The sequence below is a fragment of the Buteo buteo genome, chromosome 21 (assembly GCF_964188355.1).
Source record: "Buteo buteo chromosome 21, bButBut1.hap1.1, whole genome shotgun sequence".
NCBI lineage: Eukaryota > Metazoa > Chordata > Aves > Accipitriformes > Accipitridae > Buteo > Buteo buteo.
Window position 1 is genome coordinate 22,007,605 of NC_134191.1, and position 27,340 is coordinate 22,034,944.

Consider the following 27,340-nt stretch of genomic DNA (forward strand, 5'->3'; position numbering starts at 1 on the left):
CAAATCCTCTGGTAGCCTATATTTCTTTTTACTTTTTTTTTTTTTTTTTTAACTTCTGTAAGAGTGGTATGTAGTGTGGGACTACAGTGGCAAGATAGATACCTTGCAATAGTTCGAGTTGTAGCACGTGCAGTTAATTACAATTTGCAATGAATAATTATGTGTATGGTTACTGTAAGTGATGGAAAACCCAGCTACAATAACTATATTGCACTTAGTTTAAGAAAATGCTGGAAGGCATCTTTGCATAAATAATCTTGCTTGGAAATGTTGTCACCATACTTTTCTGGTGCTTTGGAAGACCTTAACAGAGAAAATAAATTAATTTGCAGGTAAAACTTTGTCAGGAAAAGAGTTCAACAGTTCTGTGAACAGGGAGGTGTAAATCCTTTCTCAAATCCAAAATGTTTGGATGCACCTTATGGATGCTCAGATTACTTTCTAGGAACTCTTTTAATCACTCCTTCAGTGATCCTAAACTTTTGGTCCAGGCATGCATCTTAATTTGATGAATTAACCTACTGTGAAAATCTCCCGTTACATCTACAATGCAAGTGGGATGCTGAGGTAGCTGAACTACCTCCAGAACCAGCAATAATACAGTTTTGTTATAGAGTATAAATTACTCTGAAACAGCACTATACAAGCATGTCTGTGCTTTTACTGGGACTCAAGCTCAGATCTCCCCATAGCGCTGCGCTATGCCCAGCAGACGAGCTCTTGCACCCTATCCCTCAATGTGTATGATTCAAATAAAAAGAAGGCGTGTTAAAGCATTGTGTGAAATGGTGGGAATGCTTCTAGTTTTCTAAATTCACAGTAAGATGCTTATGGTTAGGATCTGCCTGCCTGGCAAACTGCTGTAATTTCAGTGTTTTATAGCTCTTCCCTGTGAGAAGATCTTTAGCTAAGCTGCAGGTTATCCCTTGGCAGGCCTTGACTATGGATATGACCTTTATGCAGCAGGATGCACACTCCACTAGCCAGCAAAACTGAATGAGAACAGAATTATAGCCCTTTTTCTTTTGAGGATTGACTTAAAGTGTATGCACAGTTTTCTCTAGTGGTTGAGAGAGATTCTCTCAAATGGAATGAAGTTATTTTCCCATGCACATCAGCTGAGAATCCTCCCAGTGATATTCAGGTAAAAAAGAAGCAGAAGGAAGCACAAAAAAGAAAATTCTTTTTATCCTTTAATATTTGAAAAAGTAGCAGTGGGATAAAAATTCACTAGCAGCATAGCCCATCCTATGATGCAGTCAGAATCACAGATGTCCTTGTGAACATCTGATATAACAGCAAGCAGAGCAGTAGATTAAACCTATTTCCTTTGCATTACTAAAAAGGTTAACAGGCTTTCTAGACAGTTTGGTGGGTTTAATATTAAGGTTGATTCATCTTTCTTAAATGAAGGCTTGCAGTACTATGAGCTTTTGCGATACCTCCAAGTTCAGCATTTGAGCATACACTGAAACACTGTGTTAAACTTACTGCAATCCTTTATACTAAAAGCAGGTTGCAGAAATTAGTCCTTTCTGTATACATGGAGCAGGCTGGCAGCATTCCTTTGTTGCAGAGTCATAAATGTATTTAAAATAAATGCAGCTAGCTTAAATTCTAAATGCATATTTTTTTTCTTTGGGAGGGGACAAGAGAGTGATGTATTGCTAAGCAAATCTTTGAAGCTCTTGAAAAAACGTACTTTAATCAGCATCATTTGGGGAGGGTAGCTTCTTTCCCCCTTGTATGAATGAATTCTCTCTTAAATGTGGATTTTAATGAAAAACCTTGAAAAATGCCTTTGACTAGGTTATTATGAAAATACGTCATAATTCTTCCCCCCCTGCTTTGGTCAGTCATTTATATCCTGCACAGACTAGAATAGCACTGTGGGGGGAGCACTTAAATAGGAAGAAGATATTTGTCATCTGTCATACTCTGAAATTAAACTTTTGATATTGGGTTATTGCCTTAGAAATAACTTCAAAAACATTTACATGCAGAGAAAAGTACATGGTGGGGGAAGCTGTTGAACTAGTTATTACATAACTGTGTTAAATCCTCTGTCACTGAACAGTCTTTAAAAATATTTCTTCATGAATAAATTAAAAACATACATCCATACAATAAAAATTTCATTGATTCCTTGACCACTTACATGGATTTTTTTTCTTTTAACACAATCACAGAGGGGATGCTGAGGTTCCCAGAGCTGCTGCAGAGATTTCTAATGAGAGACTGATACCCAGTTTTGTTAGATGCTTTGAAAATTCTTGTTGTACATTTACATATATTAATGAAATAGAAAGGAGAGAAAAGGGCCACGTCTAAGGAGAACCGTCTATTATACAGTTAGGGAAGTAAAGCTCAAAAGTACCAGGGGCAAGCTGTACAAAAAGGAAGTTGGGAGGAATATATACTATTTAATAATGGCTACAGTGGAAGGAGTATTTGGACTTTGGCACGATACTTCTGTTTTGTGGAAAGATGTCGAAAAATTATAAATGAGATGAAACAAAGGAGTGGCTTATGCCCAGGGCTGGGACAATAGAACCATTCCTGGCTGGTGAGTTTAAGACTACTGAGGGAGAATGATGGACTCCTCTTTCCCACAATTGGTTTTGTTTCAAAATGCTTGCTAAAAGAAAATATCTGTTTTGTGGCTGTGTTCATTAAACCTGTCATTTGTTGAGATAAGTGAGCAACTTGTTTTTTTTTTTTTTTTTTTTTTTTTTTTTTTTTTTGCTAAATCAGGTTACTTGCTTTGTGGTTTTACTTATCCCCCACTGACAGCTTCTGCTGTCGTGCAGAAGGCTTGGAGGCATTGCTGTTACGTAACACAGTGCACAGCAAACGTATTTTCTTGTACTCTGCGTGGATTTTTTTATTTTCTGTCTGCTGCAAGTACGTCTGTTTTATTTGTAGCCATTGTAGCCTATGGTCATATCATTTCTTCCCCCCAAATGCTTACAGATTCTTTTTTTTTTTCTCCTTTTGGCACATCCTTGATAGCAAGTTTGATTTGGCATAACGAGACATGTGGTGTGAATGCGTCCGTGCTGTCACAGCGTAAGAAGGCCTTGCAGCAGAGGTAGATGGCAGTAGCTAGCAACATGCGGCTCCTCCATCTGATTCCCTTTTTGCGTGCAGTTAGCCATGCGGGAGCTGGCTACTGTGCTGTTTGCTGGCTGAACGCCAGCTCGACACACGGGCAGCACTGTAAGTAGCCAAGCAGCCTTCCGTGCCGAAGAAATGTGTGATTTGTAGCTGGGAATGCCTGAAAAGCAGCGTTTTGTTAGTCCTCGGCTTGTGCTTTCAGAAATACGAAAATATGGGGGTTTTTTCCTAATAAAAAAAGCTATTTTTCAAACATGAATTACATTTTTTTGAGACTGTAGAAGAGGTGAATCTCGTTCCTTTTTGAACTAGTTTTTATAGGGTGTTTACCGTACAGCCTTAAACTGTCTAGAAATGTTACCGGGTCACTGAACAGATCTCTGAGAGAAAACAATCTAGTATCTATGTTGAATACAGCTATAAAGCTCTATAATATCATATAGTTGCTATTATCCGAGGATTCTTCTAGCCCAGATAATCTTCTAGAATCAGTGTGACAAATTATTGAAGGAATTGGTAATAACTCCCATATATGAAGTGGTGGTAAATACAAACAGTGAAAGTGTTTGCACTTAAGCTGGGTCATAGTTGTATTATTTCCTTTGAAATTGTTAAAGTTCTGCTACAAATCCACACCCATTCATTAGTAATAAAATGGAATATTTAGAAAATATGTATCATATGTCTGTGGTAAAGATGGTGCTATGCCTTTTGAGCTACTAAATGTTCTTATAACCAAAACCATTTCAGAAGAACAAAAGTTCAGCCTCTTGGCATATGAATAACATTGAGGCAAATTAAGGTTGGACATCACCTTGAGTCTTTTGAAATACATGGCTTTGATTCCAGCACTTAAAATCTTGAATACCAGTTTTATTATTTATTTTAAAACTGAATACTTCTGGCGTACAAAGAAGAATACCGCTTAAGACCCTTATGTATTTTTTTTTCCTGTTTTAAATCTACAATAGATGGCCTTTGAATAAAATAGATAATACAGATTAATATCTTAAACCACTAACTATACCAAGTACAATATAGATTAACAACTAAATGCACAACTGTACCTGATGAAACTTAAACATCAAATTCATCTGGATCCATTGTATGTTCCAGGTAAAGTTGTCCATTCATATTTATTGCCTTAAATTAACATATAGTTGTTGTATGAAATACTTGGTATATAAATATATTGTGGATTGAAGTCAGTATTTGTTTCTTAGGTGTTGAATGCCTTTTTTATCATCCTAACTCTGCATCTTTAAAATAAAGGCAAGGAAAAGAAATAAAGAAAAAAAGCTCAAAACCAAACCAAAACCACAACCCAACCCCTTTTTTTCCCCTTTGCTCCACCAGAGCAACATTTCCATTGACAAAACATCCCCAAAGAAGTACTCAATATATCGTGAAGTCTCAACCAAGACTCTTTGGTGACATTGAGGCATAGTTGCTTCCAGAAGTGTTTTTGACATTGTACAGTAACATTTTTATATTCAGCTCTTCTGTCTTCTCATTCCTAACAGCTTAGGTCACTAATGAAATAAAGCATCTGTGAGGGCATCCGTGATCTCAGATCTTGAAGTAAAATGGATGGGTTTATTTTAATTAAAGCATCTATAACTTTCATGACCAGGAAGAGAAGCAGCGTTGTCTGTTTGGTGCCTGCAACTCTTTTCTAGCTTCAAGAGCGACTCAAGGCACCTGGAATTTCACCTTCATTTTAATGTCAGTCACTTTGATAAAGGAAGCACCAGGTTTGCACATCTGAAAAGATATGACTGCTGTGGGGTGATGTTCCCAGCTCACATTTCTAGCTAGGTCTTGTCTGAGAGACAGAAGAACCTCTCTAGAAGAACGCCCTTGACTCATATAATAGAACAAGGAAACCCGTCACTTGCTGCTTTTTCAGTTCGTCATTTGATGAGAGATGACAGTAGATGTACCACAGCCACTGAGAGGCTTTACTGCCTGTCTTTTTGACATACTGAGCTAACACATAGGCTGTCAGTTTTGTTTTGTAATGCTATAATTACTTATACTGATATCCTGGGGAATTATGAGAAGGATGAGATGCATTTCACATTGTAAGCTAAACTTGGAATAATACTACATTTATGGAAGGTGGAAGCAATTGAAGGTGCAGTGGAGGTCTCTACCACTATTGCAGCATGGTTGTGGTGGAAGACACAGCGCCTCACAATAACCATTTAATTAAAAAATGAAGTAATTTCTGCTCTTTCCACGGGAATGTATTTTCCAAGTATCACTGTAGTTTGTCTTTCCTGTTGTCTTCCCTGACTTACAAATGTTGCGATTTCTTTACCAGCTTGAATTGCCGATGACCAGTTCATTATGGATTTTTTGCTAATGCTACAGCCCTTCTACTGTATATATTATATGCTAGAGTGTCCACTTTAGAAAAATGGCATGTTGCTTTACCTGGTCTACAGTTTCATTCATGCATTGTTCAAACATTGGTAAACTTTGACCTGGGATGCAAGAGCCAAATGGAGTGGGGTTTTGAGGTCTCTTCCACTGCACAAGATGAAAGAACTGGCCAGCAGGATGCCTTTCCTCCCAGAGGCAGTCCTAACAGAGCTGACTGTTTTATTTATCCCTGCTTCACCCAAAGCTGTGCCTTCTTTTATATTAACAAAAGCATTATGCTTGATTCAGAATCGACATCCATGATAACTTTAACATTCAATTTATTTTGTTTATCTTAAGAGATGTTACTGTATAGCAGCAGCGTTCTAGGACATTTAGAGATAAAGTAGAAAGAAATTCAGCGATGCTGCAGTGAACATATCTGACTGGAATTTGTTGTAAATTGAAAAATACAAAGCCACTTCTATCTGTCTAAGCTACGGTATAAATTTGGGGTTTGTTCAGTATCATGCCAAATACCGCTGTCATCTTTCTAATTTTGTTAAAGTTTCTGTCTTTACAAAGATCATTCTCTATATTTATATACATATGTAATGATGGACAGCATTTTTCGGCCTGATCCTCATGGATTTGTGCATCAAAATAAGAATCTCTCATTGTATAGACTTTGCAAACTACATTTAAGCTATCTCCTGTGAACTATGTGTACATGCTTTGTCCATTGGCTGTAAAGGAGTAAATCAAATAAAGGAAATAATGGAAAATCTTAACTATCAGATGTCAAGGGTGCACATATTGAGTAGTGGAAAATACTGCAAATGGAAAAGCTTTTTTTGGGTGTTGGAATAATTGTATGTTGCTTGAAGCACACAACTAGAACAGTTTAAACAGTTATTAAAGAATGTTGCCAGATCTTATCACTGCAGTCACGTATATAGATCGGTGATCCTCGTGCAGCACTACAAAATGTGTGAATGAGGTACACTTGCTAAAAATAAACCTATTGAGTGCTATTCCTAAATTGCTATAGAATACTGGATAAATGATACAATTCTAGCACTGCAAAATCATCTCAAAGACTGTTTAAAAAAATGCGTTTAACTGCAACATTACGAGTGAGTTTAAGAGATGATAAAATAGTTGCAGGCTGCCTTTGTTTGCCTGAGCATTCATCAATGGTTAAAAAACAAAACCAACAAGACACAACCAAACAAAAAAACCCATATGAGCAGTATAGTAAGATGAAAATACTGCTTTGCGATGAAGTTAGGACTGGGTGTGTACAGTGGATGAACAAGCATGCATAGCACATGTGCTGAGTCTTACAAGAAGGCACCATGCAATATTTTACAGCTTTCACTTGGCATCAGTGAGTCTGCAACTGATACATCTCTGCATATCTACAACCAGTCTTTAACCATCCTCAAATTAGTTCATTGAACTTGGAGCCATTGTAGTTCTGCTCTTGCATCATTTGCAAGAAGTATTGATGCATTCTGGTTGTGTGGAAACACCTGGGAGGGGTACAGTTCTTGGAGTAGGCTGGAGTAGATTGTAACTGCTATGATTTACATTGTAAAGCCACTTAAGCAACCCAAAATATAAAGAGAAGTATTTGTGTGTTTTGGGTTTTTTTAAATAAAATATTAAAAAATTAGTTCTCAAGACATTTGGCAACAGATGAGCATCCCAGAGCTGATTGAAAGAGGGACAAAAGAACCTTTTCTTTCCCTCCCCTCCCCTTTTAGAAGAATCCTTTAATACTTAATCAAATTTCTCTTGTGCCCTTGTTCCCCAAACAGAATCTATTTTCTTTCTCATAATAAACTGGTTTGTTGATGAAGAGTCTGCTGTTGCCACCTCTGTGACTCTTCCAAATTTTTAGGATATTGAATAAGTGGGAACTCACATCAGTTTCTTTATAGTTCAGTCTTCAGTTTGACTTGGGAAGATGAAACCTTTCCCTCATCAACAACAGTTTTAAAAATCAATAAACTACTTTTCTCTCTAGCAAATTTTTTTATTATCAATTTCTGTATGGTTATTCATATGTTCAGCCAACTGTAGCAAATGAATGATTGCAGGCATACTGAATTTCTGCTCCAGCAAGTGTTTAAACTATTTAGGGAAACAAATGAAGCACAAAGGTTTTTATTTAACAATAAATTTTGTGTGAATCTATTTTTTTTTATGAGTGACTGGCTTTCTCAGATCAAACTCCTTTACAGGGAATTTTACAGCAATATACAGTACCTTTAACAACTGTAATTTTCTAAAACTCTGGGAATGCCAGGTGAAAGCATAAAGAAATATTGATCTGATGGAGCCTTAAGTAATCCCTGATCAAAGCAACAACACACTTTAAAGCTAGCATTGATTACTCTGGGACTTACAGTTTTATAATCCTGGTCTATGGTTTTATCTTTCCCACTCTGAGAACGTTGAGTCTTTATACAGTCAGAGAAATAATATGGAGAACACTGATTAGACGTTTATTTGAATTTATCACTCTAGTATTTGAGCACTTTTATCTTCTGAATTTATGCTCAAAACCAGCCTCATGGAAGTAGAAGTACTTTACTGATGAGGCAAATGGAGGCAGGAGGATTAATGACATACCTGTACTGTTAGGTAGAAAGACACTTTTTGCAACCCAAGCCTCAAATAGTAAGCACTGGGAACTGTGGTGTGGACAAAACAGAGCTAAGGATTGCCATCACGATGACTCTACCTGTGCTGCTTTAAGTCCTGAGCTGGGAGTCCCCCTTCTTACTCATTTAATTTGCTTTGCATCAGTATAATCTCTGCTGTTAAAGTTGTTTTGACTTGCTGTACTTTAAAGCTATTGCATTCAGATATTTTCCCCTAATATGTCATCCTGTTTGCAGTTAGTTTGATTCTTGGAGTTACTGCAAATTGCCTGGAATGGTATCTGATGCACAGATTGCATTGCTAGTTTATGGAGAAGATGGACTTCTTTTGCTTAGCTCCAGTATTGTGCACGCAGTTCACAATGATAGAGCTCTAGTTTTCAGCCATTTACCTGTACTTCCATGATGGGAAGTCTGCGGAATAAAAGTGGAAAATGGTGTTGGTAGCCTGGGTGGTGGAGCAAGGTGTTTGACTTGGAACTAGTGCAAGTAATTCTGTTGGCATAGGATGAAAGAAAGATATCTTGATCACTTGTAGTAATTGGATCCCATGGCACTTCTGTCAAGTGGGTTAGCCTTTTTCTTGGCCCGATTTCAATTTCATTTATGATGTGTCACCTACCTAACTTAGCCTTGACTCTGGAATAAGTTGTATCATCCTTTTAATTTCTGACCTGAACAGGTGTGCAGCATTCACAGTGAAACTCATAGATTCAAAGAATTGCTTTTTGGCTGTTAATAGCATAACGTACATTCGGTTGGTGTGTCATATTATGTTCCAATAGTGCTTTGAAGAGTTGAAAGAGAAATTGATATGGAATGTATCTATTCTGAAACCCTTAGAAAGCTGTTATTGCTATGTAACTGTATGAATCTCACAGCTTAGTGCAACAATTACGTGACTAGTGGTAAGATGGTACATTTAACAAGACTGTATGTTTATCAAGTTGTGTCTTGGCAAATATGATACACCATATTATGTCTCTGCTGACTTAAAATCATCTCCAGAAGGTTTTTAAATAGGTTCTTCGTTGAAAATTTAGTAATCCTCTAGTTAGATTTGTGAACCAAAGAGATACCTAGATGTTTGTCTTGATGTAATTCTTGGAAGAGATGCTTGTTTTCATCTCCTCCAAAAGTAACTGAGTAAAACTTTCATATACCCTGATTCATGCTTATAAGTATTTGCTAGACCTTTTCCCCTTCAAAATATTTGATTCTAGGAAAAATTAAGGTTATCAGTTCTATTTAAGACTTACAGACCTCAGTGCTACTACAGAATAATTATAAATGGCAACAAGTGTGATAGTTTTTACATTTTTTAAATTTTTTTTTTTAAGTAGACAACTTTTAATGCTTCAGTTACATTGGAAGGTGTGTTAGGTATTTTTTTTTTTAAAGACTCACTTTTAAGTTTGCAATTAGGGAGGAATACAGAAGAGATGAGGTTAATTTTATTAATTGTGCAGTAAAACCATTCGGAGCTAAATGAAACCAAATGCTTTTACATAGTTGGACTGCTTTTTGCTCTGATTTTACATTCATTGTATCTAGTCACAATTTATATTCCCAAAGTTGAAACTATTTATTCTTTATTTTTATTAGGGCTTGCATGCTGTGGCACAAAGATTGCATCATGCTGTGTGCTATATTCATGGTAAGCTTTATTTCATCTTGTTAAGTTATACACATTATCATTCCAGGGGATATTATGTTATTTTGTCATCTGTCGTTTGAATTGATCATAAACACACTGACATAACTTTAGTCTTTATCTTTTGTACTGAATTACTGATAAATCTCCAGTTTTGTACAACTCCAGTGCAAAATTAGTTTTAAAAATCTGTGAAGAATCTGATAATGGCCTCAAAGTTTCAGTGGTTATGTTAGAAATTGTGGACAGTGCAGGACAGGGACGTTTTTGTAGTTTAAGTAATGCAGTGGCATCCTAGTTCATGACTGGTCCCCAAATAACAAGAAGATGCAAACAGTAACACAAAAGGCCCAGCTTGGGGTCTAGACAATCCTATTTTGTCCAGGCTCCATGTCTTCAGGCTCTTTATCTATGCTAAGTAATTCTCCATGGCTGCCAACTCTTTGGCACTTCTTAAAATAACTCAGTTAAAAATATTTCATAAACTCATTTTGTATAGGCAAAATAAGCCCCTGTGCTCGTCCAAAGCAGCACACATTTTTCTGTTCCTCTTCTCCTCCAAATATTAGCAAATTACCACTTTTATTATGGATATGACATGAAAATAAACCAGCTTTTGGAATTAAGCCTCAAATTTATCAAATGGTTTCCAACCATGTTCTGTTCTTTTTTGAGCTGTTAAGTAGAAAACACCTTCTGTATTTCTGGGTTTACTTATACATACTTTTAATTATTTTTCCTCTTGCTTTTTACTGGAGGTAGCTTGAATCCTCATATGGTTCCACCCCTCTTTTATTTTTTTAATTATTTTTTTTTCTCCTACCTTGTAAGTTCTCCCTTACCTGCCAAAGGATGTCTGTGCTACTCATTGACCTCTGCCTCTGAGACCAGAAGTTAATAAACTGCCTTCCCTAGCTGATGGGATTAGAGATGTCAGAGGAGTGGCCAAGGCTTTAAGGGACACAGTCTTTTAATCTTCTTCCCTAGTTCACTTCAGTTCAGTCAGCCATTGAAAATTTGCCTTATTAAGCTGTCATGGTAATCAATAGACACGTTCAGTTAAGCTTCTTCTTAGTATTTCTGAGAGTCCAGTCATATTCATAAATGTACTGCTGCTTCCTGAATAAAAGTGTTTAATCCTAGCATATTCAGCGACTTCTTAATAAGCACACTTACCCATGGGAATAGTTTGGCTTGCAGGGTCTTAAACAGCCAACGGTAAAGGTTTATGTGCATCTTTGCAGATAGTGACCAAGGACAATCCCTTGCTCAATTGCATATTACATTTAATTACTCATCACTCTGGACTAAGACTTAATGCAAGAACAAAAGCTTAACATCTGTCAGGTCTTTTAATGCCAGAGTGTCTATATTTCCAGTTTTTGTTTGTTTTATACACTTTTTCCTCATTCTAGTGACTTTTCCATGTAATGAATGAGTTTTTTCCATAGTCTTCTGTGCAACATAGTGATATTTGGAGCAGTTCTTCTATTTTGCTGGTGCTTGCTGGAGGTTTGGAAAGGCTGTGAGGATCTTAGCACTGACTCTGCCAATTTAATTAATCTGGAAGCCCCAGACAGTTAATGGCTCTATTAATAATTTCACTCTTATATTTTCAATTTTAAAATATTGGACAAATATTTTGCGGTCTGAGGTATGATAAAAGTGTCTTTCATTTTAGAGTCCATCTAGTAGTAATGCACTGCAAGCTTTGTAGATGTTCTCTAAAGCAGGGGTTCATAATTTTTTGTTACATAATTACTGCATAAGGCCCAGAGCTTGGCATTGCTTAGCAAAAATATATTTTACAACAAATACAAGAAACCATTGTAATTTCAAAGGCTTATAGTTAAATTTTACTAATGCAAATCATTTTTGAGTTAAGCAAGTCTGACAGTATTATTGTCAGTCTAATTTTTTTTAAACACATTTTATCAAGGCTAGCAGAAAACCCCAGATAAACCGAACTATAACTTTTCTGATTTTGATGGAAAAATTTATTTTATGTTGTCCAATCTTTCTTTAATGATTTTGAGAGGGAGAAAACAATGATTAAAACAGAGTATTGAAAATTCTGCACAGAAAATACTTTGCGAAAAGGACTTACAAGCCAAGTCAAAAAATCCGCATTGTCAGATAAAATTGTTCGGTGCTTTCTTTTGTTTCTAATTTATATTCATAAGAAAAAATTAGGATAAAATAGCAATCAGATCATTTAAAGCTATCAGCACAACTAGTTTTAAAAAAGAAAATCAGTTTACAGTTCATACTTTCAAAATTGCCACAGTGCAACTTTTGTATTTGTACTATGTTTGCAAAGAATTCTGTCCTGTATGAAGAACTGGTGCAAATATAAATGGATAGCTTATCAGTTGTGAATCAAGAGTGAGTCATACATCTAGACTCGTAAATACACAGTTAAGCTTTTATTATCTAAAATATGTCCACTATAGGTGATACTGAACTTCTTTTTTTTAATAGTTTTAGCAGTTTATATGCTTCTAATGTGGTATAAAAATACTGAGCTTTCTCTGTAAAGTCCCCAGTTTATTTTCAGATCCCCATGGTACTCTAAATTGAACCTGGCATTATTATTCACCTTCTGATGTATGGCTTATCTGATTAATATAGTTTGGGGATTGCAATTACTTTGAATCATTTGTCATCTTTTGTCTGCTGTAATGTAATTTTTATTAGAATTCTCTTGAAGAATGCAGTCTATATTACTGAATAGAGTGGGAATGAAACATTGGAGAGCGCAGGGAGCGGTTCCTATATTTACTGAATATGACCCTTATTGTACGTCTGCCTTGTATCCCAGAAACGCTTCTTGTGGCAAGATGATTTTTTTTAATTGACCTTTTAAAAATTGCTATATATAAATAAGAGTCATATAGCTTCTGCAGAGATGGGGCTTTTGATTGCAGGTGCTTATAATTAGATTAATTTACAAAGTAGATCAAGCCAATGAAGGAGGCATGGCAAACTGACTGAGAGCTTATCAAATTAGCTAAGTAGAGCAATTAATCAGGCAGACCTTAACTGTTTGGTTTCTTTTTTAAATTATCATCTTGAACAGTGTGCGGTGTTTTTCAGCTTCCATTAAAGAAGGCATTTAATGCGAAGCTGCATTTGGTGAGACAGTTTCCTTGTTGTCTCCTTGTGATGTGTGTCTTGCAGAGTGTCAGCAACGGTAATGAGCAGTACCACAAACATTGTACTACTTTTAGAAATCCACTGACATCCCCAATGCACAGAACAGTGTCCTGTAAATTAAAAAAAAAAAACACAAAAAACCCCAACAAAACTGTACAGGATTGTCTTTGAAAATAGCTGGGATCTGCCCTAAATTTCTGTAGCCAGATAATGCAGTCATGCCTAATGGCATAGTTGCTCACTTCTGTTAGCACCAGTGTAGTTACACCAGTAGTTCTAAATGACATAAATTCTCATCAAAGATAGTACTATACACTCAGTAATATTTATAGTATTGGTATAAGCCAGAAAAAAAAGTAATTTTTGGTTTTCATTATTCAAAAGTTTTTCCACACTGAACTCTAACAATTGACTTATTTAACTCCCACATAATTTTAAAATTATTATTATGGACTAAGAATAGTATCTTTTCAGTGTATTATCCTCTCCAGTACAGATATTGTACAGGGTGGACATGATATTTCATCTAAACAATAAGTTGTCAGTGAAAGTGTTCAGTAGGCAGCTCTTCAGAAACTTCTGGTTGCAATGTGGTAACAATTAGCCATTCAGGTGTCCTTAAAATGATGCTTTTAACAAGTTCTTTTCATTTCTAAGTAAGTTCATTCAATTTTGGGAGTGTTACGCATATTGATACAAATTTCCTTCTTTCTTAACCCATTTGCAAATGATCTTGTATTTTTAGATGGGCTTTTTCTGCCTTTCACTGCAGAAAAAAGGAAAGTTTCATAAGATTGTACAAAGCATACTTTTTCCTTTTGTCATTTCACAATAAACCGCACTGGTAGTTGTCAGGTTTGGCCCTGACAAATTGGACCAAGGCCCTGTAACAGTGACATCGAATATGGAGAAGTCATCTCTCTCCAGACATGACCTTCACAGTTACCTTTTCCTTCTCTTCAAGAAGTCAAATAATTTCCTTTCCCACATTCACACTGAATCTTAAAGCATGTCAGAAAATGAGGAAGGATGGGGGTTAACACTTCTTACTCCAAAGCTGGGAAAAAAGATGACAGTCAAATTTGGCAATGTGTGTTTTCTACTTTCAAAATTTAGAGAAGTGCTATGATACATTGATCTTTAAAGTGAATTTCATTCTTCTTTTTCTCCTATATAGGAGCTTTCTCCCCACGAGATAGAAGCTAATTACAAAGTTGGGTTTTTTTAAATATGAATCCCCTGCCCTTGTGTACTCACTCAGGTCCACTCCTTGAAGTACTCTAGTCTGCTTTGGCTGTACCCCAGCACAATACCAGAGGACTGTTAGTTGCACTAGGTAAAGTATTTTCTTGGCTGTTAATATCCAAAACACAGGGGTGAATAGGTTAACACAGAAGCACAGCTGACAGATTCAAATGCGAGAATTATGAATCGTTCCTTCAGCATCAGCACTGATGAGACTGAGACCTTCCTTAGGATACTTCTGAATACTAAACTGCCTCTTGTGTAGAGCTTAAATGTAGATTTCATGTAAATTTTGAACTGATAATCATTCCTTGCACCATCAGCTCAACTCTAATATTATAGTTAACTTGCACAGTATGGGCCTTCCTTTAAAAAATACACAGTGAACACCCCGGAACATGAACTTGGGGCATTTATATTTGATAATTTTATCACAACTTAAAATAGTATCCTTCTCCCTGCTGTAAAACTGGTTTCTCCTCTTTATAAGTCCCCAGCCATTTTATATCTTAAATATCCAGAAATTAAAATCTTAACCAAGGTTATCAGCTTGGGTCAAGTTTTTGAAATCCCTCTTTAAAATTTGGAGTGATATTTTTGTGACATTAACACTGAGTACTTAAAAACCCCAAATGTCCTGTGTTTAAGAGTTCTTTTGAAAACTATAGAATCCTTGAACAGCTGAAGATAAAGAGGAGGTATTTACGTAATTATTTCAGGATTTTTGTAGATTGATCGTCATGTTTGCCTTCAGAAGATAAAGAACAGCTCTAAAAGATGATGCCTGAGACGTGTAAGCTGCATTTTCTTTTATATCTCTGGAAAGGTAGTCTCTCATTTATTTGATGAATTTCTGTCACTTGCCTTGATTTTCGAATCACTGAAAATAAGATACAACTTCAATTTCAACCGATACAGAAAACTACTAAAAGAAACCTGTAAATAGGAGCAATTAACAACACCCCCCCCCCCCCAATGTTTCTTTTTTGTGCTTGTTTAAATACAGAGTTGTTAGGTCTAAAAGCACTGTGAAAATATTTTAAACGTGTATGTGCTTTCAGGATGCTTGAATCTGATCAGTTATCCAAACGCTTCTTTTCCTTGGGAAGGCTGGAGGGCTGTACTAAACATGACCTAAATTACTTTGGTAGTAACACGAATCCTAGAACTTTTTCATGTTTTCATTTGGTCTCTCTGAAGAAGTGTGTACCTGGATGTGACTGATAAATGAATCAGTACAGAGGAAGGAATGATGGATGACTTGTAAAGCTAAACGTTGCCTCTGAATAGCTTGTACCTGTACAAAACCCTGAAGTATAGATCTCGAGGAGGATATTTTGCTTTGTATAGGTTTGAATTAGTTGATTCTTTTATAACTCTGTCAAACATAAGCTGAATGTGTGTACTATATTTCACTGGTAAAATACAGTGTTTGTAGCAAAATGTGTATTTCTTGTGGTGTTGGTGTCAAGGTCTAAAACCACTGGCATGACATTATCTTAGTTCATAAACCGTAAGTATTACTGCTCATTAATTGGAAGTACAGGTTCTGGATTCACAGTCTTGGGGGTTTTCAGTTTATCGCACCACTTTCTGAAAAATAAGTGGCATTTCTAAGGTATGACGATACAGCAGCTTCCACGTCTCTGTAAGTCTATACACACTGGGAATCCAGACAGCACAGTTGAAGTATGCGGTGGAAGATGTCACTGAAATTAAGATGCAAGATCAAAAATATCTGTCTAATAATGTGTTCGTGATCATTTTACTACTGGTAATGTCAGTGTGTACTTAAAAGTAGTTCAAGACAGTACCAAAACTCTGAGTTTTGCCGGACCAGGAGCAGATCAGAGTCAGAATTAGCTTCCAGCCAGCTTTTGGGAGGGGAGGTAAGAAGTGTCCTATGTTGGATGAAGCTGAGTTGTGTTGATGCGGGCTCAGCTGCACTGGCTGGTACAGCTTGCAGGTGGGAGCGTGGTTCTGTCAGCTCTTCTCTGTGCGAGTGCCTCAACTGTGACTTCTTCCCACTTCTGTGCCTCCAGTGAAAATACCAATATCGTGCAGGTATCGTAGGCTGTCTCCTAGCTGTGAACTGACCTGTGTGCAGAAGACTTATTTGGAGAACAGGTAGCACTCTTCCACATGGTTAAGATTTCTCCAAGTCTTTCCCCATGGGTGTCTAAGGTAGCTCACTGACTGCTATTCTGTAGGGCACTGTAGCTTTTTCTTTGATGCAGAATGAGCCTGGTCATGAATGTGAAACTACTTGCCTTTTAAATCTTTTTTCCCAATGATGTAATAAAATGTTAAAAATATCACCTAGAAAAAAAGACTTGAGAGCCTTAATGATCATAATTGTGCCATTCTTTTCATTTCATTGACTCTCTGTCTATATTCCGCGGGTGGCAATGGTTTTCTACCATTATATGTGGTAAAGCTGGAAAAGAGGTGATACATTAATGGCAGTCAGGAGTTATCCTCCTCAGTCTCATTTCTTACAGGGCATGTACCATTATTTGCAATTTTGTTTATTACTTATAATATTAAGTTTGGGATAACTACTTATTATCCCGTGGTTGAGTATTCCTAAACTTGCTTTCACGATAGCTTATGTGTCACATAAAAGATGTATTTTGTCCAGGACCCTTAATCAAGGTCATTGTTATTTTTGGTTTAGTAGTTGGCTTTTTTTTCTTCCTCCATGATATGTATTATTTTTCTTTGAGAACCTTTATGTCATGGATGAAAAGCTGTATTCAGTAAAAAGAAAGCAGAATAAAATACCTTTTTTAATGGTCTGAGGTTTATGGCATGAATACCTCTTCTTCTTCTTCTTTTTTTTTTTTTTTAAACTTACTGTTTTCTATCAAGTAAGAATATTTTTACATTTGCTTAAACACTGCATCAATATTTCCAGCAAAATACTTCTTTTCCTCAAATTTCCTTTTTACTAAAATACAGCCTCTTTGAACTCCACAGACCTCACCATCTGTTACTCAATTTTCACTCCATAAAATTTTGCTGACATCTGTTTAATCAAAAATATTTTTATGGTCATGGAGAAATTTAGTTCAAACTTGGTATTATACTGTTCCTATATGCCAAATAGAAAATAGGAAAATAATGAACAGGAACTTATGGGAGAGGAGAGGAAAACATTAAAATCAAGTCTGTTACCACTTAGGGCACTACTTGAATCTGGAAGTGCTAGTCCTGTCTTGCAGGCTGTGGAGCTCTATGTTTCCACAGCTTGCTGCTGTGCAGAGGCTTCCTGGGACAACTTTCCCCAACTTTGCCAAAGCTGGCTGTTCCCCCATGGCTGGAGTTCTGGAGCAGCTGCTAGGCTTGGGTTTGAAAAGCCAGAACCAACTTCATCAGTTTTTAAAAGCCTGTCTTCATTCGTTGCCCTGCTGTCGCCATCTTTGGACTTTCTTCCTTTATTCACTTTATCCGGGTGAGGTAACTCACCCCCGCAAGCTTATTTACGCTGTTGAAACTCTCCTCTCCAGCACAGTCAGGACACCTGTAAGACATTACTGAAGTAATAAAGGTAGGGGAGATAGATGGTCTTATGTGATTCATCTCCCTTTGGTTTTCCCATGCCCGCTAGGGTGATACGCTCTCCGGTTTCATTGTTTTTCTGTCAAACGCACGTCATGTTGAAGTTTGTGGGTGCTATAATAGTCACTATAATAGATGTAGTGATAATTATCAGTAAGACCTTATTTTTAGTTTGGTTTTTTTTATAGGAAATGAGGCATATGCAATTTCTGTCTATCTGTCAATCTGTTTATTTGGTTATCTGTCAAGCTTGATTAGGAAATTTTCACCAGTATTGTGGTTTGACAGACCCTTCCCATCTCCCATATGGCATAAAAAATTTACATAATTTTAAAGCAACAATTTACAACATTTAATAACCAAATAAGTATATTTTTTTTCATTGTGCCTCTTGGTTATCATAAACTTTTATCAGTTAAATTGGTCTGTGAAGGCATGATATTTTGTACCACATATTCTTGATTTTAGAGGAGTATCAAAGTGTTGTGGCTTTTCTGTTGTTTATTTTCTCTGTTGCTATTGGGGTTGGTGTATAGGTGAAATTTCTCTTCCAGAATGATTTAGCTGTTTACTGCAGATTTATATTGTATTGCATGCAAACTGAATTGATATTTACAACTGAGCAATAAATTTAGAATATTGCTTTTTAATTGAATCTTCAGCAGAATATGCTGATTATCTTGAATTTAATGATGATGAGCAATGCTTTTTAAATTTTTCATACAGATCCCATTATCTACACATTTAGTATTTACGTATGTATTATTAAACTGAAATTGTTATATCATGCTTTAAAATAATATTTTGTTCTCTTTCCTGAAGAAGAAAGTCAAGCTTTTTTTTTTTTTTTTTTAAATTATTGGGTAGACAAAATCAATTGAAATGAAACATGAGTATAATTTTGTAATGCTTAGAGCCCTTCCCTAATTCTTCATCCTCAAAGATGCTATTTATCTACCTTTAAGTTTTCTTTATTCAGAGAGATTAACTAACATATGCTTGAAAGAAAAATATCTGGAAGCATTCTTTGGTTTGTTTAAAATATTTAGTTTATTTGGAAGGAATACTTTTCATCTGGTCTTTCAAAATCCTTGAAAGCAATGTAAAAGTAAAGCTGAAATGACTATGTTTATTTCTTTGGGGTTTTATAATGGTAGATTAAAAGGGGGAGTTTTGTTTTCTGGACGTTTTGCAGATTGTTTATGGTAATGATCATCCTGTCTAAGTTTAAACTCAAATTATAACCAGAAAAGTTTTGGCTAGATGTTGAAAACTGAATATGCTGTTTGCTTTGTGGCAGACAAAATGAGGTTGCCATCATATTTGCTTATAATGAGATCAGTAAACTAAAGAACAACAGCATGTCTTTTAGCATGAACAATGTGTACTGCTTCTTCAAAGAATATGAACTGAAAAAATTGCAATTGATTTCTTTTACTTGCATTGATGTGAAGGTTTGGTACAATTGAAAACGCTAACACTGCAGTGAAACAATGCTTTTTAACCTCTGTGTGTCAGAAGGAAAATCTGAGCGTTATATCACCTGTCAGTCCCATCCAGGCAGGGCTATATGTCACACAGAAAAATTCTTGTAATTTTTTCTTGCTTAACTCTATCTTTTGCTGACATTTAGAACAAAACAAATTAAACTGAAACATGAGAGGAAAATCTACTGGGCATGAGGCATAAACTCAGTCTTCCATTTGCTGAAGAACCAAAAGAATAAAATTTCACAATGTTTTACTCTTTTCCCAGCATAGGCAATAGGGAGGATCCTGAAACATTTCTCCAACAACACCGTGGTTCAGTGCAGGAGTAAATTTCCCAAGGTGTAGCTGATCACTGCTTGGCAGATTGCTGCTGCTGCCAAAATCACAGAGGGAGAGCTAGGAGTGTGCTGCATTGCAGGTGGAGGTGCACTGATGAGCAATTCTGTTCTACTCCCATTCTGTTCTGTTCCAACTCCAATTTCACCTTAATTCTTTCCTTAATGTATTCTCCTTAATGTAGTCTCTACCCTAATTCTAGTTCTTGTTCTACCCTAATTCTAGTTCTTATTCTATTGTGTTTAAGATCACAAGAGATCTTGGAGATAGATGGCTAGTAACCTTACACCTGATGCAGTAGAAAATTGAATAAGAATCATAATGAAAAAGCAGCAGGTTTCTGTGGGGTTTTTTTTGGGTTGGAGGGGTTTTTTTGTTGTTTTTTTTCTTTGTTTTTTAGTTTGACAATAGAAGAAGCTGTCCTGTAGAAAGACAGTCAAGTACTGCAGCAATCTGTAGCTAGAAGTCAAATAAGGACAATGAGCTCCTGTTAACTGTACCTTCTCTGTTTAGTGACATGCAGTGGAATGAGGAGTTTATTCAGTATTGTTCCATGTTGAAACTCTTAAGACTGTTTTAGGACAAGGTTCCTGGTGTAGAGGATCTTTTGATGTGGCTTGAGATAGTAATTCATGGAACTTTACCAACTCTTGCTGTAGAGATGAAACAGTTCCAAAAATCAAGCCATTGCCAGCTGAAAAGAATAAGCAGATATGGACAAACCAGAATGTTTCAATAATAAATACTTTGATTTATTTTAGAATAGTTTCAGGGAGATAGTAAACAAGCAGAAAGAACACCATAATCCAGTAATCTTGACTGTAAAAACTTTTAGTTTGGGAAGATAAAATCTTATTTCCTTAAGAATACAGGCCATTCAGAATGAAAGGTTATGTTATATCATGAATTAAAACCTAATTAGAAATCAACTGGGGGGAATTAAATGGCCTACTATCAATGCTGCAAAAGTGCCTCTAAGATGCCCAGGGGATCAAGATTTCAATGATGCCTTGTTTGTGAATTGCTGAAGTTAAGAAAAAACTTTAAGTTTCATTGGGAGTATCTTCCTGGCACTACAGAATTTTCCTTGAGACAGTACATTTTCAAGGTTTTAGTTTTCAGATATGCAAAACAGACACATTAATAATTGTTTTCCTAATTTAACTCATTATTCCTGCTTGTAATCTTGGCCAATTTTTAAATATCCCCTCTGCATTTTGTATTCATGTAACCCATTTGTTTATTAAAGTGTATTTTCCCCTACATTTTCTTAATTAACAGCCTGGTTTTAGACTTAGTGAGTTTTGGGTAAAACAACGTGTGATGGTCTGCTTCGCATGGTGATCCATTCAATGAAGGAATATATTCGGTGCCATCCAGTGATGCAAAGCAGTAAATTGCTGTGAGAAAAGTAGTTCACTGTGTGCTACTGTATCACTACAGTATTTTTTTAAAATTATTATTACTGCTTTGCCATGGCATAAATTATCCCAGTCTGGTCTTTGGTAGTAATTTGGTTTGAATTTCATTAGGTAGAGGTAAATGCTGTCTCACTGACAGATTCCACATTGCTGAAATAGTGAAACATTTGATTGCGTGCTGCACAGATCTTTCTTCAATGCATCTTTGCCCAAAGGCGGCTGGTTGTGGCCTTCTTCAGCAGGCTCTTTGAACTGGTTTCTTTGAAGAAACCAATGGTAATACGCCATCAAAATTGTTAACTAACAGAAATGTACTTTCTTCCCCCACCCAAAGTTTACAAAAAAAAAAGGCATCTCAGTTTCCACACTCCATGGGTTTGTCAAATCCTAGAAGTATCTTCAAATAGGAAAAGGAGCTGTGTCTATGGCTGTTTCCTGGTCTGCCTCCTGATTTCCAGATGGAGCTCCTTGATAGGAGCTTTCCAAACAGTTTCCAAGCTTTTAGCCTGTAGCCGTATGTGACATTTTGTGCATTGGTTGTTTTTTAAGGCTATTTTTCTAATCAAACTCACTTTTACAACCCAATTCTTTTTACTACAATTGTTTTCCTGATTTCCAGCGCTCCTCCAGGGCACTGCTGTAGTCTCTCTCCATAAGCAGGTGAGGGGGGAAAAAAACCCCAAACCCCACATAGAAACCGAAAGTAACCTCTTTGCTCTTGTGACCACTCCTACACAGTTTAGCTGTGAACACTGGTGGTTGAGGGATTCACAGTTAAGTTTACACCCACCTGCAGTTGATGTTTCTGCATTCCGCTCCCCCCGCGCCGATTCTCTGTTTATTGTTAGACGTATATGCTCAAGTGTTAGTGGGGTGAGCTGCATAGGGTGGCTGAACCATATGTTAATGCAATCTCCTTGTGAAATAAATCCAGCATAGCTCTCTCTTATGATAGACTGTAACTTTTGAGTATTAAAGAATTTGGAGAATAAAATGTCTTATCTGCATGAAGAAAATGTCTTAGAAGTAGAATTTAGTAAGGACTACTTTTCAGTTAGCAAATTTCACCTGAAAATGGCACACTGACTCTATATTGGATTTGCTTTGTTGGTCTGTTGGTATTTGAAGAACCACATGAGAAAGTAGGTAGTAAAAATGTGGAGAGAGGATAAGGAAGATAAATGAAGAGAAGAAATTAAGGAAATTACCTTTTTTGGCCTTATGTTGGTCTATTTATAAAATACAGATGTTTCCAGAGTGTTCTCCATTTTCTGTTTAATTCTCCACTCCGACTTTGGCCACGTCTTTTTGTCAGATTTGACACAAATCAACGAATAGTTTTAAATGCAAAAATTATTTTCAGAGGAGTTAACTTTCATTGAAAAATATTTCCAATTTTTATATTTCTTGGCCGATATTAAAACTTTGTTAAAAGTGAAGTTTAAAATATATGCAAAAATATTAAGTGTCCTTTTTCTTTATAAAGTTAATAAAAGGTAAAATTAATGGAAGGTATTCACTTTACACTTAGGTTTGGAAGAGAATGGGAACAGTTTTATTTTTTTCTATAAGTAGTAACTTCATGGGATTATAATGTCATATTTCTTGATAATACATAAGTGCTTTTACTCCTACATGTACTTTCACAAAATGTAAATTTAGTGAGTCACATTCAAAGTACAAAGGCACTGGGAGTTTGAAAGATTATTTTGCTTTATGCAGCAGAAACCATTATTTGGTATCAAGTCCCAAAACTTTTAAAACATCAAAGTTACAAAAGTATTGCAATAATTATAGTAAATACTGTGAATAAGCTACTCAGTTGATATCTAAATTTAGTATATGCAGAGAATTAATAGACACTTTTGTTTTACTTTTGTAGAATAACTTTAATTAGAAGCAATTAAATAAAATTACATTACTCCAAAGTAAATTGCTGCTTTCCAAATTTTTTTGTAATCTACATGTATTCCATTTGTATGCGAAAGCCTACTGTAATTAAAGTTTGACTTCTTTATATTCTATAGGAAGAGCTAGAAATCAGTTCAAGGAACCCTTCCATGGAGATGGGTTTTACCAGATTGCAGATTTCTCAGACTTCTCTCACTTGCAGCATTTTTTCTCCAAAGCATTCGGTACTGCCACTGTTCAAGGCAGGATGCAGAACTAAATGGACCACTGATTAAGCTCTGTTTCTAAATCTATAATAATGTGTATGCTGTTGGTATTGTCTTGATGTTTTATGTATCTAATATTTCAGTTCAAGGAAGTATCTGGCCAAAAAATGCTCCTATAAATGTATGTACAGGAAAGGTTTCTGCTGAAATTTTTAAAGCATAGTTGTAACAGTGACTATGTTAATGTCCCACATTAAATTTCTTCCTTTTACACTAACATGATAGCAGTGTTGTTTTGGCGTAAAATACTTGATGGAAAAGATGGTCTAAGGACAAAGTAGTCCTTCTAAAGCTTCTTTCTTTAAGTGCCTTATGACTTAGCCATAGATACTTCACAAAACTTCAGTATTTTGTTCTGGAACAACATCCATGGATATGAACAGTGAACATAAAATACAATCTGGGATACTTGGAATTCAGTTTTATGGTCTGAATGTTTTGAAAAAAATGAATTGGTTATCCAAAAGGCAGTGAATAGAAGGAGTTAGCTTTCTGCTGCCAGTAGTAATTATAGATAGAAAAGATCCTTGCCAGTCAAAAATGGAAGTAAGCTGGTCCAAGTGTATTGGCCACCACTCTTAGGAGTGTAAGAAAATGTTGTGTTTTGCCACTTGCATCTTGAATTGCATTTCCACCTCCCTGAATGGGGATTGACAAATGAGCTTGTATATAGCAGGCTTTGCTATGAGCAACAGCATTTAATGGATGTTTCTGCTCCTTTTTTTTTTTTTTTTTTTTTTATTTAAGTATTTAAGTTATTTAAAGAACAAGAATAGGTTTTCACATGAAGAAGTTTGGTTCTTCTAATGGAATTGTCACTGCTATCTCGTCTTCTCACTTCTTAGGCAACAGACAAAATCAAGTATATGTTCTTCTGAAAATACTCTATGCAGGTGCCTGCGTGTACCAGTAGTATTATTAAGGTCTAAGTGCTAGTGGCTCTAATATGGAAAATGCATATTGCAAGTGTAATTACAAATATCATTAAACTGGCTTTAAAATGATATTTTAAAAATAATGAGTATGATTTTCTTCTTTTTGTTTCATTTTTTCTTTTTTCTTCTCTTCTTTGTGATTCTTGAATATCCAAAGCCAAGAAAGAAAAGAAGAAAAAAAATTTGCAGCTTTTTTTATTCAGTAGAGTAAGGAACTTTTAATTTCCTTAAAATGAAGCTGAGACTTTTTGTTTGTTCCCCTTTGCATTCTCATAGCAGGTTATAGTACCTTTGTCCTCTTGGATCCTATCCGTATGATGTTTGTAAAATTAGGATCAGTAAATTCTCAACTGTCAAGTACTGTTTAGTTTATAACAGCTTTGAAAGTGTGGACCTGAGTCCACTTTATATTTAAGATAGGATAACCTGCTTCACCTAGAAGGAAAGTGTATATAATGATGGTAGATTAACGCATATCTGGGTCTTGACTCAAAGTTTTCTTGTCCTTGTATGCCTTCATGAATTTGCCTTAGCTACTTTATGCTGGATGTAACATGTATATTTACACTCATCCCCACCTGCTTCGCAATGTAATTTACTATTAAGTACAAGATGACTTGAATTTAGAATATTTGATTGGAAAAAAATTGCATAAATGATGCTTAGCAATGCTTTTACTAAATATTATGATTTCTGTGCCTCAAGTCTAATATGCTGATTTTGCATCTTTTATTAAATGCTGTGTGAGTTTTTGTGCTTTGACTAGACCATCACAAAAGTACAAATGCAAAATAGTGATGGAACAAATGATGGTTTGGAATTAAATTTTTATTCACTGTATTTTATATTGTGTTACAGAATAGCTTTGATCCTAAGAATATGTATCTGATAGAGCATGTAACATATGAACATAAATGTATAACATTCAGTGTAAGCACATTAGTCTAATAAGATATTGCTTAAGGTAAAACCTGCTCTCCATTTTAAATAAATCGTGACTACTTCTACTCAGGCTATCTAGACCCTGGAAATTGTCTCCTTCATTTATGTGCTGCAACTGATCTAAAGGAATTTGGAATTGTGAAAGCTGCTGATGTCTTCTGGTATAATCACCATCTGGCTATAAATAAAGAAATTTACTGACTGGCTGAAAACGTGACATTTAGTTAGTGTTATATTTAGGCTATGACAGGTTAAACAGCTATTGCATTATAGTTTGGTTTTGAAGTTGATAATTAAAATAAGTAAAATCCAGGTATGTTAGTTGGCAGTAAATCTATTAAAGTAACTTCAAGTCAGTAGACAGACATATATTTAAGTGCTATGAACAATGCAGATATTTATCCAAGTAGCGATGGCTAGGAAGGGGCAAAAAATGGCTGTTACATCATGTCCTAATTAACATCACTTTTTCCATGACAAGCCATTACTCAAGAAGATACAAGCATGGATGATATTGCTACAGAAATACCAGTGTGGAAGCTTGCTGTGATTTCTTTTTAGTATGTCATTGCCAGGTGAAATACTTATCCACCTTCCTGTCAGAAAAGCAAATTTCAAAGGCTAGGAAAAGCAGCCAGAGCTGATGGATATTTTTATGGTTTGTACTATAATCTCTCTAACTGGACATAAAAGGTCAAGAATGGAAAGAGTGTTGTAACTATACTACAGTATTGATTATTCTCATTTATTTAAGAGAAAGAAAGTTGTTATGAATTTGTATCTGCCTCCTGCTCTGATGATGAAGGATCACTACATTAAAGATGAAAATGCTTCTTAGAAGAACTATAAACATCGCTTCCTAATAACCTCTTTTACTCTATTTTTCTCACTCTTGGGAAGGGCTTGTGCCAAGCTGCATAAGAGAAAAGTAGTTCCATATATCTAACTTCTGTATAAAGTACATGAAAAGGAAATTTTATTACTGTGAATATAAATTGAAATGTCTTTCTAATGTGATTGTGGATGTCCTTTGTGTCATGTATTTCATGTACCTGAGTGTATTTTGATATTGTAGTGAAATTTACTATATTTCAGACTATTACAAAATTTAATGCTTATTCTAGTCACTTGACAGCAATATTTTTTCATCTACTAGTAGCTGAAAAGTCTATTGCATGGGATATTATTTACTTCCTTTTTTAAATTATTTTTCTGCTCTTTGTTAATAGAACATTTTCCATGGAAACTTAGACTTCCTTTCACATATTCAAGGATTAGGACCAAAAAATACAATTCTAAATTGCTGACTGATTCTTCTTCTTTTTATTCTTGTCAAATTAAATTTGTGTTATGTATGAAATATGAAGTAAAATTGAAAATTTTAAGATATGTTTTATTCCATATTACTTTCTATTGCATTTGGTACATATTACGTAATAAGAAATTAAGCAGACTTTCTGTGTTCACTTTCAAAGTGTAAAGATTAGCTGCTGAGAAAATGATGGTTCAACATCTATGCAAATGAAAATTTCAGCAGCTTTTATGTACTGTAATTTAATGCCAACCTAATTACCTCTATTTTGATAACATTTAAAATAAGCACTGTAACATAGGGGATAGCAGACTAGTTAATAAGAGTTGTTTTCCTTATTTAAATTTTCCTTTCATATTTTTTGACACAATTTCCTCAAGCTTTATGTGAAGTCATCTTATGTTGGTGTATACTGTGCTGGTAACTCGGGTCAACTTTAACTTCCAACTCCCACCTTGAGTTCTTAATGGTATTCGGTTTTCATTTAATCATAAATGAAACAAAATCTGCATATCAAGCATCCTTTTTGGATCAAATGAAAATACTTCAGGCTTTTCTTGTTTCTTGGTATGAAATATTTATGTAAACTTAATCATGTTGCTGCTAGAACTTAATCATTGGCAGCTATCGCAGTACTGCAACCCAAACAGCTCAACGTTACCATGAATTGAGGGTGTTTTTGAAAGAGGAGAAATACGTACACATGACCATTCTTCTGTTTCAATAATTGAGCATGGAATACCTTCAGTTCTAGGACTTGTTTTTAATGGCCAACAATGAGCGAATCAACTTAAAAATTCCCTTTAAGTAAAAAGGGAAGTCATAAGTCTTTGCTGTGAAGTTGTTTAGCTTTTGTAGTGAAGGTCAGAAGTGTTTAGCCTTCCTCCCAACTGAACAGAGTGTAGTTTATGACTGTGCTGTTACTGACACTTACCAGCCCCTACCATCTTGCTGG

The 27,340-nt window shown here is 35.6% G+C and overlaps 1 protein-coding gene across 9 annotated transcripts in view; it reads left to right on the plus strand.

The window, feature by feature from the left end:
• The window catches only part of ATP2B2 (ATPase plasma membrane Ca2+ transporting 2), a 440,103-nt gene that overhangs the window by 101,324 nt on the left and 311,439 nt on the right, over positions 1 to 27,340 (plus strand). For 8 of the 9 annotated variants that reach the window (XM_075053376.1, XM_075053369.1, XM_075053371.1 and 5 more), the window contains exon 1: positions 9,139 to 9,813. The gene's annotated coding sequence lies outside the window, so the exon portion shown is untranslated. Of the gene's footprint in view, positions 1 to 9,138; positions 9,814 to 27,340 lie in introns of those variants that run through there. The other variant, XM_075053370.1, reaches the window with a different exon arrangement.